The sequence below is a fragment of the Euwallacea similis genome, unplaced genomic scaffold (assembly GCF_039881205.1).
Source record: "Euwallacea similis isolate ESF13 unplaced genomic scaffold, ESF131.1 scaffold_43, whole genome shotgun sequence".
Taxonomy (NCBI): domain Eukaryota; kingdom Metazoa; phylum Arthropoda; class Insecta; order Coleoptera; family Curculionidae; genus Euwallacea; species Euwallacea similis.
In genome coordinates this window covers 462,169-479,270 of record NW_027098668.1, presented here as the reverse complement: position 1 = coordinate 479,270, position 17,102 = coordinate 462,169, and positions in this window count along the sequence as shown.

The window sequence follows — 17,102 nt, the reverse complement described above, 5'->3', positions numbered from 1 at the left end:
ATGCACCCCCAACGCAATGGGCAAACAACTTCAATTCATCTCGAACATTCCCGAGCTTCCCACAACAAAACAACTTCCCAAAACCACAGTTCTCAAATTCTAGTTTCCCAAGCTATTTGCCAAAAGCAAACGGCCCTTTCAGTAACCAGTCCAATGCTTTTCGACCTAATGGATTTGCCCCTAAACCCTTTGGACAAGCGTCCCAAAGATCTAACATCAGTCGTAAATTTGAACCCATGGACACCAGTTCTGGTAACACCTTGATTAACGGCAACAAAAAGAATTTTATAAGCCAAGAACTGTACAATCAGGAAGTATTCCCTCAAACACCTGAACACCCCGATCACATTGACGTACCTATCGAGGAACCTCCCGAGAACCCCTACGACTTAAATCTCGTTGAGGATCATTTTAATGCACCATTTGACCAGAATCATCTGTATCATGACATCGATTATCAGCAACCCGATATTGAAAAAGATACCCAAGAGGAAAACCTAAATTTTCCTTTAACCGGTCAGAGCACAAACACGACGTAATATTCTTAAACAACCATGACACCCAATTACCATACATCCTGATACCCGAACTCAAATCTAAATTCTTGTTAGACACTGGTAGCACTAGAAGCTTCCTAAAACCCCAAATTGCTTATCAGAAATTTCCCCATTTAATTCAGGAAGAACTCTTTCAAGTTCAGACCGCCCACGCAACTTCTTTTCATAACGAAACTATCACACTACCAATATTCCCCACGTTACAAACACCAGGTTCACATAAATTTTTCCTTTTCGAATTCTCCCCAAAATTTGAAGGACTCATAGGACTTGATCTTATGAAACAATTAGACGCCAAAATCGATTTCAAAGCGAATACTTTAAACTTACCCGGAACAACACTACCTGTTTACCACGATGCGAAAACCCCTCAACCCCGAGATATTAATTACCACGATTTCAATTACGTAATAAGCCCTAGGAGTATCCAGCAAATCAGAATTCCAGTCAAAATGTCCAACGGATACGGCATAATCCCTTATCAAAAACTAGGACACCTCGAAATTCCAGAATGCCTAGTACGAGTTCAAAACAATACAGCCCTGACTACCGCCTTAAACCCTAGAGAAAATCCGATAAACCTGCAACTTCTCGAAACGTTCAACATAGAACCAATAAACACGAACGAATTAAACTTCATAGATCACCCCTTAACTCAAAATTCTGCCGGACAAACCACTGACCAATTGCTCAAGGATAACCTAAGAAAAATTAGACTTGACCACTGCAATTCCGAAGAAAGGGAACAGATCTCCAAACTATGCTACGAATTCCGTGATATTTTCCATTGCGAAAACATCCCGTTAACTTTTACTAATTCAATAAAACACAGGATAAAGGTCAAAGACGAAACTCCCATTTTTACTAAGACGTATAGGTACCCCGAAGTACATCGTGCCGAGGTAAAAAAGCAAGTTTCCGAATTATTACATCAAAATATCATCCGAGATTCAAATTCACCATGGTCATCGCCTATTTGGATCGTGCCAAAAAAACTAGACCAATCTAAGAAACAAAAGTGGCGAATGGTCATCGACTACCGAAAGCTGAACGAACAGACAGTAGATGATAAATTCCCTTTGCCTAATATCAACGAAATACTTGACAAACTAGGCAAAGCCCATTATTTCACGACACTGGACTTAGCAAATGGATTTCACCAAATCCAAATGCATGATGAAGACATTGGCAAAACAGCTTTTACTACGGACACCGGGCATTACGAATTTCTACGAATGCCCTTCGGCCTCAAAAACGCCCCGGCGACCTTCCAACGCGTGATGAACAACATCCTACGAGGACTACAAAATGAAACATGTCTAGTCTACTTAGACGATGTGATCATCTTTAGTACAAGCCTGCAAGAACATATCGAAAATCTAAGAAACGTTTTTAAACGACTGAGAGACTCAAAGTTTAAAATCCAACTTGACAAGTCCGAGTTTCTAAGGAAAGAGGTACAGTACTTAGGACACGTTGTGAGTCGAGACGGAGTAAAGCCGAATCCCGACAAGATCAATGCAGTGAAAAACTTTCCTATTCCCAAAACTACCCGAGAGATAAAGTCATTCCTAGGATTAGTCGGATACTATAGACGCTTTATTAAAGATTTTGCTAAAATTACAAAGCCACTGACCAACTGCCTCAAGAAAAATGTTAAGATAATACATAACCCTGAATTCGTTAATTCTTTTAACCACTGCAAACAAATTCTAATAAATTTCCCCGTCTTACAATATCCCGACTTCTCGAAACCCTTTCTATTGACCACGGATGCGAGTAACTATGCAATCGGAGCTGTTTTATCGCAAGGTCTAATACCTAATGATCGACCCATAGCCTATGCATCTAGGACCCTAAATGATTCGGAAACCAAATATTCGACAATCGAGAAAGAATTACTAGCAATAGTTTGGGCATGTAAATATTTCCGCCCCTACTTATTTGGCCGCAAGTTTTACATTTACACAGACCATAGGCCCCTAGTATGGCTTTTTAACCTGAAGGAACCTAACTCAAAATTGGTGAGATGGCGATTGAGACTAGAAGAGTTCGATTACCAGATAATATACAAGAAGGGACGCCAGAACACTAACGCAGATGCCCTGTCCAGGATACAACTGAATATTTACGAGAACGAGTCAATTTTGAATAACCCTGGTAACTCTGACGACGACATCAAAGACTACTTAGAAACAGTCGCAGGAAATACCAACTTCGAAGAAACCAACTTTGATAACAGACCCGGGACTAGCCAGCAGAAAATAAATATCATCTCCGATATTCAACTACGTCCGCCTGACGCAGCAACCGCCGATGAAACAGTACACAGCCAAGACGCTGACCGCGAGAATCCAGGACTCAGCATTCTAGACGAAATTATAAACAACAAGCACCTGCAATTCCTGATAAAGAAATCTCCACACGTGCAGATAAAATTTAACAAAGAACGCTATGAGAATCACGTAATAAGTCACGTAGACGTATCAAATAACCCAGACACTATTAAACAATTTATTCAAGAATATCTCACTTGCAAAAAGCCCTGTTACGTATACTTCGTCGACAAAGACTTAATGTCCCCATTTATAGATGTATGCCTAAAATATTTTCAAAATCTACAAATAAGAATATGCACCAAACTGCTACACAACATCGCAGACCCGGAAGAAAAAATCATGCTCATCACCCACCAACACGAAGGCAAGCAGAACCACAGAGGCATCAACGAAACGTACCAACGCCTTAAAGCCCTTTATTACTGGCCCAAGCTAAAAGAAGACGTGACAAAATATATCAATGATTGCACCATTTGCCAAACGTCAAAATACTGCCGTTTCAAATCTTACATTCCTCTTACAAGAACAGAAACACCTAGCAAACCCTTTCAGATGATACATATCGACACCTTTACATTCGAAGCACAAAATTTCCTAACAATCTTCGATAAATTTTCCAAATTTGGACAAGCATATCCGTATGACAAAAACGCGAAATCGGTGTGCGATAAACTCGTCAACTTCTTCTCATTCTTCGGATGCCCTGAGACAGTCACTTGTGATAATGGCAAAGAATTTAACAACGAACTATTGAAGGAATTGTTGAAAACCCAAAAAATTAACATTCACTTCACGACCCCTAGACACCACGAATCTAACGCACCAGTGGAACGCTTCCACTCTACATTGATTGAACACCTCAGAATCCTAAAACAAAAGGACGACACAAAACCGATTACTGAACTAATTCCATATGCCATAATCGCATACAACAGCACTAAAAGTAGCGTAACAAATTTCACACCCCACGAACTCATCCTGGGACACACAAATACAAGAGACCCTTTTGACCTCATATCAACAACATTTTACTCAGACTACGTCTCCTCTCATAAAGCCAAAGTCGATGCATTATGCGAAGATGTCGTGAAGAAAATGAAAAGTAATAAGGAGAAAGTTATTGCCAAAAGGAATCACAAAGGAAACGAATCCCCCGATTTTAAGGTCAACCAAAAGGTCTACCGAAATTTAAACTCTCGAAACAAAAAGAACCCAAGATTCAGCGGACCGTTTATAATCATAGAAAAATTAGAACATAATAAGGTAAAAATCCAAAGCACGCGAAGCCCCTACAAAATTGAAATAGCACATATCAAGGAACTAAAGAAACCCCTCTTTACAGATGGCCCCTCGCGCATGGAAAATCCCAGTACATCAACTTAAAATCCAACCCCGGTGTACTACCCTACAAGTTAGGCAAGGCCCAGAAGACTATTGACCACTGGCACTTTATCCAAACGTACGACATGACCGAACTATTACAAGAATTCGCAAAAATTAATACCCAATTCGACTTACTCGTCAAAACCCTAAATAACTTCACTGACTATAAACTCGAATACCACAATTCCCTTGTTGTGACTACTAGCTTAAAACACAAAATCATCCGTCAGATAAATCAAATCTTCCCGAACAAATTAAGAACGAAACGAGCTCTTATAAACGCCTTAGGATCAATCATAAAAACAATAACGGGGAACCTAGACCAAGATGACGCAAAACGTATCGACCAAAACATGGAAATCCTTAAACAAAACCAAAACGATTTAAAATCCGCCATTGACAAGCAGATGACTCTTTTTTCTAAATCAATAATCAATTTCAGAGAAACAATAAGAAATGTATCCCATAACCAAATTATATTGGAGTCACGTATTAGACAAATAATAGATGTCGTCAATCAAATCGAGGTCAAGGAAACAAACCTTTTTGAGTTCTATCGTATCCAAATGATTATCACCCAAATTACCGTCTTTTACCAGAATATTTACGATATACTTTCAAATATCGAAGAGGCAATTACCTTTGCTAAATTAAACACCTTCCATAACACCATAATCGACCCAAGTGAATTCCTAACAGAACTACAGTCAATGAAAGAGCAAATTCCCCTAGGAAAACTACCATTCGAGCCCAACATTGAAAATCTATTAACTATCGAAAACACTTTGGAAATAAAAAGTTTCGCCAAAGATAACTCGATCACGTTCATCATCGAAATTCCATTAGTAGAAAAAGTTAGTTATGATTTATTCCGATTACTCCCCTTGCCCGTAAGACATGGCGAAGTATACAAAGTCATAATACCCCGATCCGAATATCTACTGATAAACGACCAAACATTCGGATACGCGAACGAACCCTGTCGGTACGTATCCCCTAATGAATATCTATGCCCTCAAATACATATAGATAACTTCCACGATTTTTCCCCATGCGAAGTACAACTCCTGCGTTACGAACACAACGCCACACGATGTAAATCAATAACTGTTACCCTGGGGGAAACACAAATACAAAACATAGACGATAATAAGTGGATCCTGGTGACCACCAAAAGTATTGTCGGATTAGAAACATGTAAATCTTCACAAAGTAACATTCTATTGGATGGAACTTACGCAATAGATTTAGAGTATCGTTGTAATCTTAAAATAAGGAACATAGTTTTAAGAGGCAATAGGAAAACCAACCGGCAATTTCAAATTTTCCCTTTGTTAGACATAAATATTAATCATACATATCAAAAGCCATACCAAAAAATAGAACTGCCTAACTTAAACAAAATAGATTTAAATAATATCGCCGAATTACAGAATGAGGTTGATTTGCAGAAGAAGGAAAATTCAATGTTACTAAATACTAACCTTCACTACGACAGAACCAGTATTTGGACTGTCCTATTGTATGGTATCATAATATTGTTCTTATTAGGTTTATTAGCAAAGTATCTATGGCCTATTGTTTTAAAATACAAAAAGACCGAGAGTCCAGAAAATGACATAGTAATTTAGGTCATAGAAACTTCGGGTTTTATGCCCATCTAAGGGTGGAGGAGTTACATCCCCGTAACACCAAGCGTCGCTGTTATGACGTCACCCGTACGATTAGTATAAATAAGAAGTAGCATTAAGCGCAGTAGCCTTTTTAGTGAGTCTTTGCTTGTATCGCGAACGTTGTGTTTACTATCGGTCCTGTTTGAAATAAATTAATTTCAAAGTAAAGTGTTTTTTTTTGAGTCTTAAAACGGATCAAAACATAACTTGCAATTTGAATCCAAAATAGACAGATTTGGCCGAAATAAGCCAAATCGGCCGATTTGAGCAAATTCCTTGATGAAACGATCGTTTCTGACCGATTTCGCTCGTTTCTGCCTGTTTTAGTCATTTTGGCACGTTTTCATCCATTAGGTTCTGTTTCCATCCAAAATAGACAGATTTGGCCGAAATAAGCCAAATCGGCCGATTAGAGCAAATTCAGAGATGAAACGATCGTTTCTGACCGATTTCGCTCGTTTCTGCCTGTTTTAGTCATTTTGGCACGTTTTCATCAATTTGGTTCTGTTTCCATCCAAAATAGACAGATTTGGCCGAAATAAGCCAAATCGGCCGATTTGAGCAAATTCCTTGATGAAACGATCGTTTCTGACCGATTTCGCTCGTTTCTGCCTGTTTTAGTCATTTTGGCACGTTTTCATCCATTAGGTTCTGTTTCCATCCAAAATAGACAGATTTGGCCGAAATAAGCCAAATCGGCCGATTAGAGCAAATTCAGAGATGAAACGATCGTTTCTGACCGATTTCGCTCGTTTCTGCCTGTTTTAGTCATTTTGGCACGTTTTCATCAATTTGGTGCAATTTGAATCCAAAATAGACAGATTTGGCCGAAATAAGCCAAATCGACCGATTTGAGCAAATTCCTGGATGAAACGATCGTTTCTGACCGATTTCGCTCGTTTCTGCCTGTTTTAGTCATTTTGGCACGTTTTCATCAATTTGGTGCAATTTGAATCCAAAATAGACAGATTTGGCCGAAATAAGCCAAATCGGCCGATTTGAGCAAATTCCTTGATGAAACGATCGTTTCTGACCGATTTCGCTCGTTTCTGCCTGTTTTAGTCATTTTGCACGTTTTCATCCATTTGGTGCAATTTGAATCCAAAATAGACAGATTTGGCCGAAATAAGCCAAATCGGTCGATTTGAGCAAATTCAGAGATGAAACGATCGTTTCTGACCGATTTCGCTCGTTTCTGCCTGTTTTAGTCATTTTGGCACGTTTTCATCCATTAGGTTCTGTTTCCATCCAAAATAGACAGATTTGGCCGAAATAAGCCAAATCGGCCGATTTGAGCAAATTCCTTGATGAAACGATCGTTTCTGACCGATTTCGCTCGTTTCTGCCTGTTTTAGTCATTTTGGCACGTTTTCATCAATTTGGTGCAATTTGAATCCAAAATAGACAGATTTGGCCGAAATATGCCAATCGGTCGATTTGAGCAAATTCAGAGATGAAACGATCGTTTCTGACCGATTTCGCTCGTTTCTGCCTGTTTTAGTCATTTTGGCACGTTTTCATCCATTTGGTGCAATTTGAATCCAAAATAGACAGATTTGGCCGAAATAAGCCAAATCGGCCGATTTGAGCAAATTCAGAGATGAAACCATCGTTTCGGACCGATTTCGCTCGTTTCTGCCTGTTTTAGTCATTTTGGCACGTTTTCATCAATTTGTTGCAATTTGAATCCAAAATAGACAGATTTGGCCGAAATAAGCCAAATCGACCGATTTGAGCAAATTCCTGGATGAAACGATCGTTTCTGACCGATTTCGCTCGTTTCTGCCTGTTTTAGTCATTTTGGCACGTTTTCATCCATTTGGTGCAATTTGAATCCAAAATAGACAGATTTGGCCGAAATAAGCCAAATCGGCCGATTTGAGCAAATTCAGAGATGAAACCATCGTTTCGGACCGATTTCGCTCGTTTCTGCCTGTTTTAGTCATTTTGGCACGTTTTCATCAATTTGTTGCAATTTGAATCCAAAATAGACAGATTTGGCCGAAATAAGCCAAATCGGCCGATTTGAGCAAATTCCTTGATGAAACGATCGTTTCTGACCGATTTCGCTCGTTTCTGCCTGTTTTAGTCATTTTGGCACGTTTTCATCCATTAGGTTCTGTTTCCATCCAAAATAGACAGATTTGGCCGAAATAAGCCAAATCGGCGGATTAGAGCAAATTCAGAGATGAAACGATCGTTTCTGACCGATTTCGCTCGTTTCTGCCTGTTTTAGTCATTTTGGCACGTTTTCATCAATTTGGTGCAATTTGAATCCAAAATAGACAGATTTGGCCGAAATAAGCCAAATCGACCGATTTGAGCAAATTCCTGGATGAAACGATCGTTTCTGACCGATTTCGCTCGTTTCTGCCTGTTTTAGTCATTTTGGCACGTTTTCATCAATTTGGTTCTGTTTCCATCCAAAATAGACAGATTTGGCCGAAATAAGCCAAATCGGCCGATTTGAGCAAATTCCTTGATGAAACGATCGTTTCTGACCGATTTCGCTCGTTTCTGCCTGTTTTAGTCATTTTGGCACGTTTTCATCCATTTGGTGCAATTTGAATCCAAAATAGACAGATTTGGCCGAAATAAGCCAAATCGGTCGATTTGAGCAAATTCAGAGATGAAACGATCGTTTCTGACCGATTTCGCTCGTTTCTGCCTGTTTTAGTCATTTTGGCACGTTTTCATCAATTTGGTTCTGTTTCCATCCAAAATAGACAGATTTGGCCGAAATAAGCCAAATCGGCCGATTTGAGCAAATTCCTGGATGAAACGATCGTTTCTGACCGATTTCGCTCGTTTCTGCCTGTTTTAGTCATTTTGGCACGTTTTCATCCATTAGGTTCTGTTTCCATCCAAAATAGACAGATTTGGCCGAAATAAGCCAAATCGGCCGATTTGAGCAAATTCCTGGATGAAACGATCGTTTCTGACCGATTTCGCTCGTTTCTGCCTGTTTTAGTCATTTTGGCACGTTTTCATCCATTAGGTTCTGTTTCCATCCAAAATAGACAGATTTGGCCGAAATAAGCCAAATCGGCCGATTTGAGCAAATTCAGAGATGAAACCATCGTTTCGGACCGATTTCGCTCGTTTCTGCCTGTTTTAGTCATTTTGGCACGTTTTCATCAATTTGGTGCAATTTGAATCCAAAATAGACAGATTTGGCCGAAATAAGCCAAATCGGCCGATTTGAGCAAATTCCTTGATGAAACGATCGTTTCTGACCGATTTCGCTCGTTTCTGCCTGTTTTAGTCATTTTGGCACGTTTTCATCAATTTGGTGCAATTTGAATCCAAAATAGACAGATTTGGCCGAAATATGCCAAATCGGTCGATTTGAGCAAATTCAGAGATGAAACGATCGTTTCTGACCGATTTCGCTCGTTTCTGCCTGTTTTAGTCATTTTGGCACGTTTTCATCAATTTGGTGCAATTTGAATCCAAAATAGACAGATTTGGCCGAAATAAGCCAAATCGACCGATTTGAGCAAATTCCTGGATGAAACGATCGTTTCTGACCGATTTCGCTCGTTTCTGCCTGTTTTAGTCATTTTGGCACGTTTTCATCCATTAGGTTCTGTTTCCATCCAAAATAGACAGATTTGGCCGAAATAAGCCAAATCGGCCGATTTGAGCAAATTCAGAGATGAAACCATCGTTTCGGACCGATTTCGCTCGTTTCTGCCTGTTTTAGTCATTTTGGCACGTTTTCATCAATTTGGTGCAATTTGAATCCAAAATAGACAGATTTGGCCGAAATAAGCCAAATCGGCCGATTTGAGCAAATTCCTTGATGAAACGATCGTTTCTGACCGATTTCGCTCGTTTCTGCCTGTTTTAGTCATTTTGGCACGTTTTCATCAATTTGGTGCAATTTGAATCCAAAATAGACAGATTTGGCCGAAATATGCCAAATCGGTCGATTTGAGCAAATTCAGAGATGAAACGATCGTTTCTGACCGATTTCGCTCGTTTCTGCCTGTTTTAGTCATTTTGGCACGTTTTCATCCATTTGGTGCAATTTGAATCCAAAATAGACAGATTTGGCCGAAATAAGCCAAATCGGCCGATTTGAGCAAATTCAGAGATGAAACCATCGTTTCGGACCGATTTCGCTCGTTTCTGCCTGTTTTAGTCATTTTGGCACGTTTTCATCAATTTGTTGCAATTTGAATCCAAAATAGACAGATTTGGCCGAAATAAGCCAAATCGACCGATTTGAGCAAATTCCTGGATGAAACGATCGTTTCTGACCGATTTCGCTCGTTTCTGCCTGTTTTAGTCATTTTGGCACGTTTTCATCAATTTGGTGCAATTTGAATCCAAAATAGACAGATTTGGCCGAAATAAGCCAAATCGACCGATTTGAGCAAATTCCTTGTTGAAACCATCGTTTCTGACCGATTTCGCTCGTTTCTGCCTGTTTTAGTCATTTTGGCACGTTTTCATCAATTTGGTGCAATTTGAATCCAAAATAGACAGATTTGGCCGAAATAAGCCAAATCGGCCGATTTGAGCAAATTCAGAGATGAAACCATCCTTTCGACCGATTTCGCTCGTTTCTGCCTGTTTTAGTCATTTTGGCACGTTTTCATCAATTTGGTGCAATTTGAATCCAAAATAGACAGATTTGGCCGAAATAAGCCAAAACGACCGATTTGAGCAAATTCCTTGATGAAACGATCGTTTCTGACCGATTTCGCTCGTTTCTGCCTGTTTTAGTCATTTTGGCACGTTTTCATCAATTTGGTGCAATTTGAATCCAAAATAGACAGATTTGGCCGAAATAAGCCAAATCGGCCGATTTGAGCAAATTCCTTGATGAAACGATCGTTTCTGACCGATTTCGCTCGTTTCTTCCTGTTTTAGTCATTTTGGCACGTTTTCATCATTTTGGTGCTATTTCAACCCAAAACAAACAGATTTGGCCGAAATAAGCCAAAACGACCGATTTGAGCAAATTCCTTGATGAAACGATCGTTTCTGACCGATTTCGCTCGTTTCTGCCTGTTTTAGTCATTTTGGCAAGTTTTCATCAATTTGGTGCATTTTGAAGTGAAAATAGACAGATTTGGCCGAAATAAGCCAAATCAGCCGATTTGAGCAAATTCCTTGATGAAACGATCGTTTCTGACCGATTTCTCTCGTTTCTGCCTGTTTTAGTCATTTTGGCACGTTTTCATCAATTTGGTGCAATTTCAAGCCAAAATACACAGATTTGGCCGAAATAAGCCAAAACGACCGATTTGAGCAAATTCCTTGATGAAACGATCGTTTCTGACCGATTTCGCTCGTTTCTGCCTGTTTTAGTCATTTTGGCAAGTTTTCATCAATTTGGTGCATTTTGAAGTGAAAATAGACAGATTTGGCCGAAATAAGCCAAAACGACCGATTTGAGCAAATTCCTTGATGAAACGATCGTTTCTGACCGATTTCGCTCGTTTCTGCCTGTTTTAGTTATTTTGTCACGTTTTCATCAATTTGGTGCAATTTCAACGCAAAACAGACAGATTTGGCCGAAATAAGCCAAAACGACCGATTTGAGCAAATTCCTTGATGAAACGATCGTTTCTGACCGATTTCGCTCGTTTCTGCCTGTTTTAGTCATTTTGGCACGTTTTCATCATTTTGGTGCTATTTCAACCCAAAACAGACAGATTTCGCCGAAATAAGCCAAAACGACCGATTTGAGCAAATTCCTTGATGAAACGATCGTTTCTGACCGATTTCGCTCATTTCTGCTTGTTTTAGTCATTTTGGGACGTTTTCATCAATTTGGTGCAATTCGAATCCAAAATAGACAGATTTGGCCGAAATAAGCCAAATCGGTCGAATTGAGCAAATTCAGAGATGAAACCATCGTTTATGACCGATTTCGCTCGTTTCTGCCTGTTTTAGTCATTTTGGCACGTTTTCATCATTTTGGTGCATTTTGAAGTGAAAACAGGCAGATTTGGCCGAAATAAGCCAAATCGGTCGAATTGAGCAAATTCAGAGATGAAACCATCGTTTATGACCGATTTCGCTCGTTTCTGCCTGTTTTAGTCATTTTGGCACGTTTTCATCAATTTGGTGCAATTTGAATCCAAAATAGACAGATTTGGCCGAAATAAGCCAAATCGGCCGATTTGAGCAAATTCCTTGATGAAACGATCGTTTCTGACCGATTTCGCTCGTTTCTGCCTGTTTTAGTCATTTTGGCACGTTTTCATCCATTTGGTTCTGTTTCCATCCAAAATAGACAGATTTGGCCGAAATAAGCCAAATCGGTCGATTTGAGCAAATTCCTGGATGAAACGATCGTTTCTGACCGATTTCGCTCGTTTCTGCCTGTTTTAGTCATTTTGGCACGTTTTCATCCATTTGGTTCTGTTTCCATCCAAAATAGACAGATTTGGCCGAAATAAGCGAAATCGGCCGATTTGAGCAAATTCCTTGATGAAACGATCGTTTCTGACCGATTTCGCTCGTTTCTGCCTGTTTTAGTCATTTTGGCACGTTTTCATCATTTTGGTGCATTTTGAAGTGAAAACAGGCAGATTTGGCCGAAATAAGCCAAAACGACCGATTTGAGCAAATTCCTTGATGAAACGATCGTTTCTGACCGATTTCGCTCGTTTCTGCCTGTTTTAGTCATTTTGGCACGTTTTCATCATTTTGGTGCATTTTGAAGTGAAAACAGGCAGATTTGGCCGAAATAAGCCAAAACGACCGATTTGAGCAAATTCCTTGATGAAACGATCGTTTCTGACCGATTTCGCTCGTTTCTGCCTGTTTTAGTCATTTTGGCACGTTTTCATCATTTTGGTGCATTTTGAAGTGAAAACAGGCAGATTTGGCCGAAATAAGCCAAAACGACCGATTTGAGCAAATTCCTTGATGAAACGATCGTTTCTGACCGATTTCGCTCGTTTCTGCCTGTTTTAGTCATTTTGGCACGTTTTCATCATTTTGGTGCATTTTGAAGTGAAAACAGGCAGATTTGGCCGAAATAAGCCAAAACGACCGATTTGAGCAAATTCCTGGATGAAACGATCGTTTCTGACCGATTTCGCTCGTTTCTGCCTGTTTTAGTCATTTTGGCACGTTTTCATCCATTTGGTTCTGTTTCCATCCAAAATAGACAGATTTGGCCGAAATAAGCCAAATCGGTCGAATTGAGCAAATTCAGAGATGAAACCATCCTTTCGACCGATTTCGCTCGTTTCTGCCTGTTTTAGTCATTTTGGCACGTTTTCATCAATTTGGTGCAATTTGAATCCAAAATAGACAGATTTGGCCGAAATAAGCCAAATCGGCCGATTTGAGCAAATTCCTTGATGAAACGATCGTTTCTGACCGATTTCGCTCGTTTCTGCCTGTTTTAGTTATTTTGTCACGTTTTCATCAATTTGGTGCAATTTCAACGCAAAACAGACAGATTTGGCCGAAATAAGCCAAAACGACCGATTTGAGCAAATTCCTTGATGAAACGATCGTTTCTGACCGATTTCGCTCGTTTCTGCCTGTTTTAGTCATTTTGGCACGTTTTCATCATTTTGGTGCTATTTCAACCCAAAACAGACAGATTTCGCCGAAATAAGCCAAATCGGTCGAATTGAGCAAATTCAGAGATGAAACCATCCTTTCGACCGATTTCGCTCGTTTCTGCCTGTTTTAGTCATTTTGGCACGTTTTCATCAATTTGGTGCAATTTGAATCCAAAATAGACAGATTTGGCCGAAATAAGCCAAATCGGCCGATTTGAGCAAATTCCTTGATGAAACGATCGTTTCTGACCGATTTCGCTCGTTTCTGCCTGTTTTAGTTATTTTGTCACGTTTTCATCAATTTGGTGCAATTTCAACGCAAAACAGACAGATTTGGCCGAAATAAGCCAAAACGACCGATTTGAGCAAATTCCTTGATGAAACGATCGTTTCTGACCGATTTCGCTCGTTTCTGCCTGTTTTAGTCATTTTGGCACGTTTTCATCAATTTGGTGCAATTTGAATCCAAAATAGACAGATTTGGCCGAAATAAGCCAAATCGGCCGATTTGAGCAAATTCCTTGATGAAACGATCGTTTCTGACCGATTTCGCTCGTTTCTTCCTGTTTTAGTCATTTTGGCACGTTTTCATCATTTTGGTGCTATTTCAACCCAAAACAAACAGATTTGGCCGAAATAAGCCAAAACGACCGATTTGAGCAAATTCCTTGATGAAACGATCGTTTCTGACCGATTTCGCTCGTTTCTGCCTGTTTTAGTCATTTTGGCAAGTTTTCATCAATTTGGTGCATTTTGAAGTGAAAATAGACAGATTTGGCCGAAATAAGCCAAATCAGCCGATTTGAGCAAATTCCTTGATGAAACGATCGTTTCTGACCGATTTCTCTCGTTTCTGCCTGTTTTAGTCATTTTGGCACGTTTTCATCAATTTGGTGCAATTTCAAGCCAAAATACACAGATTTGGCCGAAATAAGCCAAAACGACCGATTTGAGCAAATTCCTTGATGAAACGATCGTTTCTGACCGATTTCGCTCGTTTCTGCCTGTTTTAGTCATTTTGGCAAGTTTTCATCAATTTGGTGCATTTTGAAGTGAAAATAGACAGATTTGGCCGAAATAAGCCAAAACGACCGATTTGAGCAAATTCCTTGATGAAACGATCGTTTCTGACCGATTTCGCTCCTTTCTGCCTGTTTTAGTCATTTTGGCAAGTTTTCATCAATTTGGTGCATTTTGAAGTGAAAATAGACAGATTTGGCCGAAATAAGCCAAAACGACCGATTTGAGCAAATTCCTTGAAGAAACGATCGTTTCTGACCGATTTCTCTCGTTTCTGCCTGTTTTAGTCATTTTGGCACGTTTTCATCAATTTGGTTCTGTTTCCATCCAAAATACACAGATTTGGCCGAAATAAGCCAAATCGGTCGATTTGAGCAAATTCAGAGATGAAACGATCGTTTCTGACCGATTTCGGTCGTTTCTGCCTGTTTTAGTCATTTTGGCACGTTTTCATCATTTTGGTGCTATTTCAACCCAAAACAGACAGATTTGGCCGAAATAAGCCAATACGACCGATTTGAGCAAATTCCTGGATGAAACGATCGCTTCTGACCGATTTCGCTCGTTTCTGCCTGTTTTAGTCATTTTGGCACCTTTTCATCAATTTGGTGCATTTTGAAGTGAAAATAGACAGATTTGGCCGAAATAAGCCAAATCGGTCGATTTGAGCAAATTCAGAGATGAAACGATCATTTCTGACCGATTTCTCTCGTTTCTGCCTGTTTTAGTCATTTTGGCACGTTTTCATCAATTTGGTGCAATTTCAACGCAAAACAGACAGATTTGGCCGAAATAAGCCAAAACGACCGATTTGAGCAAATTCCTTGAAGAAACGATCGTTTCTGACCGATTTCGCTCGTTTCTGCCTGTTTTAGTCATTTTGGCACGTTTTCATCAATTTGGTGCAATTTGAAGCAAAAATACACAGATTTGGCCGAAATAAGCCAAATCGGTCGATTTGAGCAAATTCAGAGATGAAACGATCGTTTCTGACCGATTTCGCTCGTTTCTGCCTGTTTTAGTCATTTTGGAACGTTTTCATCAATTTGGTGCAATTTGAAGCCAAAATACACAGATTTGGCCGAAATAAGCCAAATCGGTCGAGTTATATCATAGGATACCTAATGGAACTTACTAGATGCATCGGCGCCAGATAGACGCGTCAGTATTATTTTGCAGACATAAACAACAGACACCATAGGGAAGTTTCTCGATGCATTGTCCTAACTAGAACGCATAATGTATTTTTCCTAAGCTAAGCATTTATTTTATATAAAGTAGTTAATTAAGAGAAAGGATTATTATTATTGTTCTGGTTGTTAGTATAGAAGGTCATTAAGAAGTTTTTTGTAATAAATTCGGTCTGTGAAAGTTTGTGTTTTTTTAAAAAGGCTCTAACTCAATATCAAGATATAACTGGCGCAGTCGGTAGGATCACTTTTGGGCTCAATATCGAATCACCGATACTGAACTAACCGTGAGTGACCGCACCTACGTGAGTGAAATAAGAAGAAAGAAGTTAAGGAGAAAGGGGGTGAAGCACAACTTCGCTGAACTCGCAAGGAACAGCACCCTAGGAGGAACAACCATTGTCTACCAGAGTGTCTGCCCTTATAATTATGAAACTAGAAGCCATCGTCATACTGTGGTAAGTACAATTGACGATTGATTTATTTAATGACAAATATTAACGATTTATTGGTTCGATTGGAAACCTTAAATTTAGAAGAGCCTTCAACAGACCGTATCCTAACTATTTCTAATCCAATTTCAACTATTTCAAGTAATTCAAATAATAATTCTATAAAAATGGCCGAATTCAGAACGGAATATGTAAAATGTGTTCCTGAGTTTAATGGTAACCCGAATGACCTCAGTAGATATTTAAGTGTATGTCAATCTATCATTGATTCTTTCTATATTGCTCAACAACCAGATCATTTTCAAAACATTTACATTTTAAATTGCATTATTGGAAAATTGACAGGAAATGCAAAATTAGTCCTTGGAACCCAGAACGTAAATACATGGGATGAATTGAAAAATATTTTAAATAGACACTTTGCAGATCAGAGGGACGAAGCATGTTTAAATCGAGATTTGGTTATGCTTCGGCAACAAATTAATGAGAGCCCTAGTCAATTTTACGATAGAGTATTACATATTTAAAATTTGTTATGCTCATATATTAACGTTCATGAGGATAATGATAATGCTAGAATTTTGAAGAGAAATTTGTATAATAACTTAGCATTGAAAACATATTTATCAGGACTTAGAGAACCTTTAGGGACAACAATTCGTTGTATGCGTCCTTTAGATCTTCCTGAAGCTTTACAATTCGTGACTGAGGAAAGTAATATTGGTTATTTTCAGTCTAATTCAAAATTTCAGAATCCAAGCAGATCTAATGTTCAAAATCCTAGAATATCTAATAATAGATTTTCAAACAATAATGTCCAACGTAATAATTTTAGCCCAAATAATTCGAATGATCAGTCTTTTAATTTTTCGAGACAATTTCAACCGGAAAATCGAATGCAACAAAATTCGCAATTTAACTCCCGACCTTTTACAAATAGATTTACT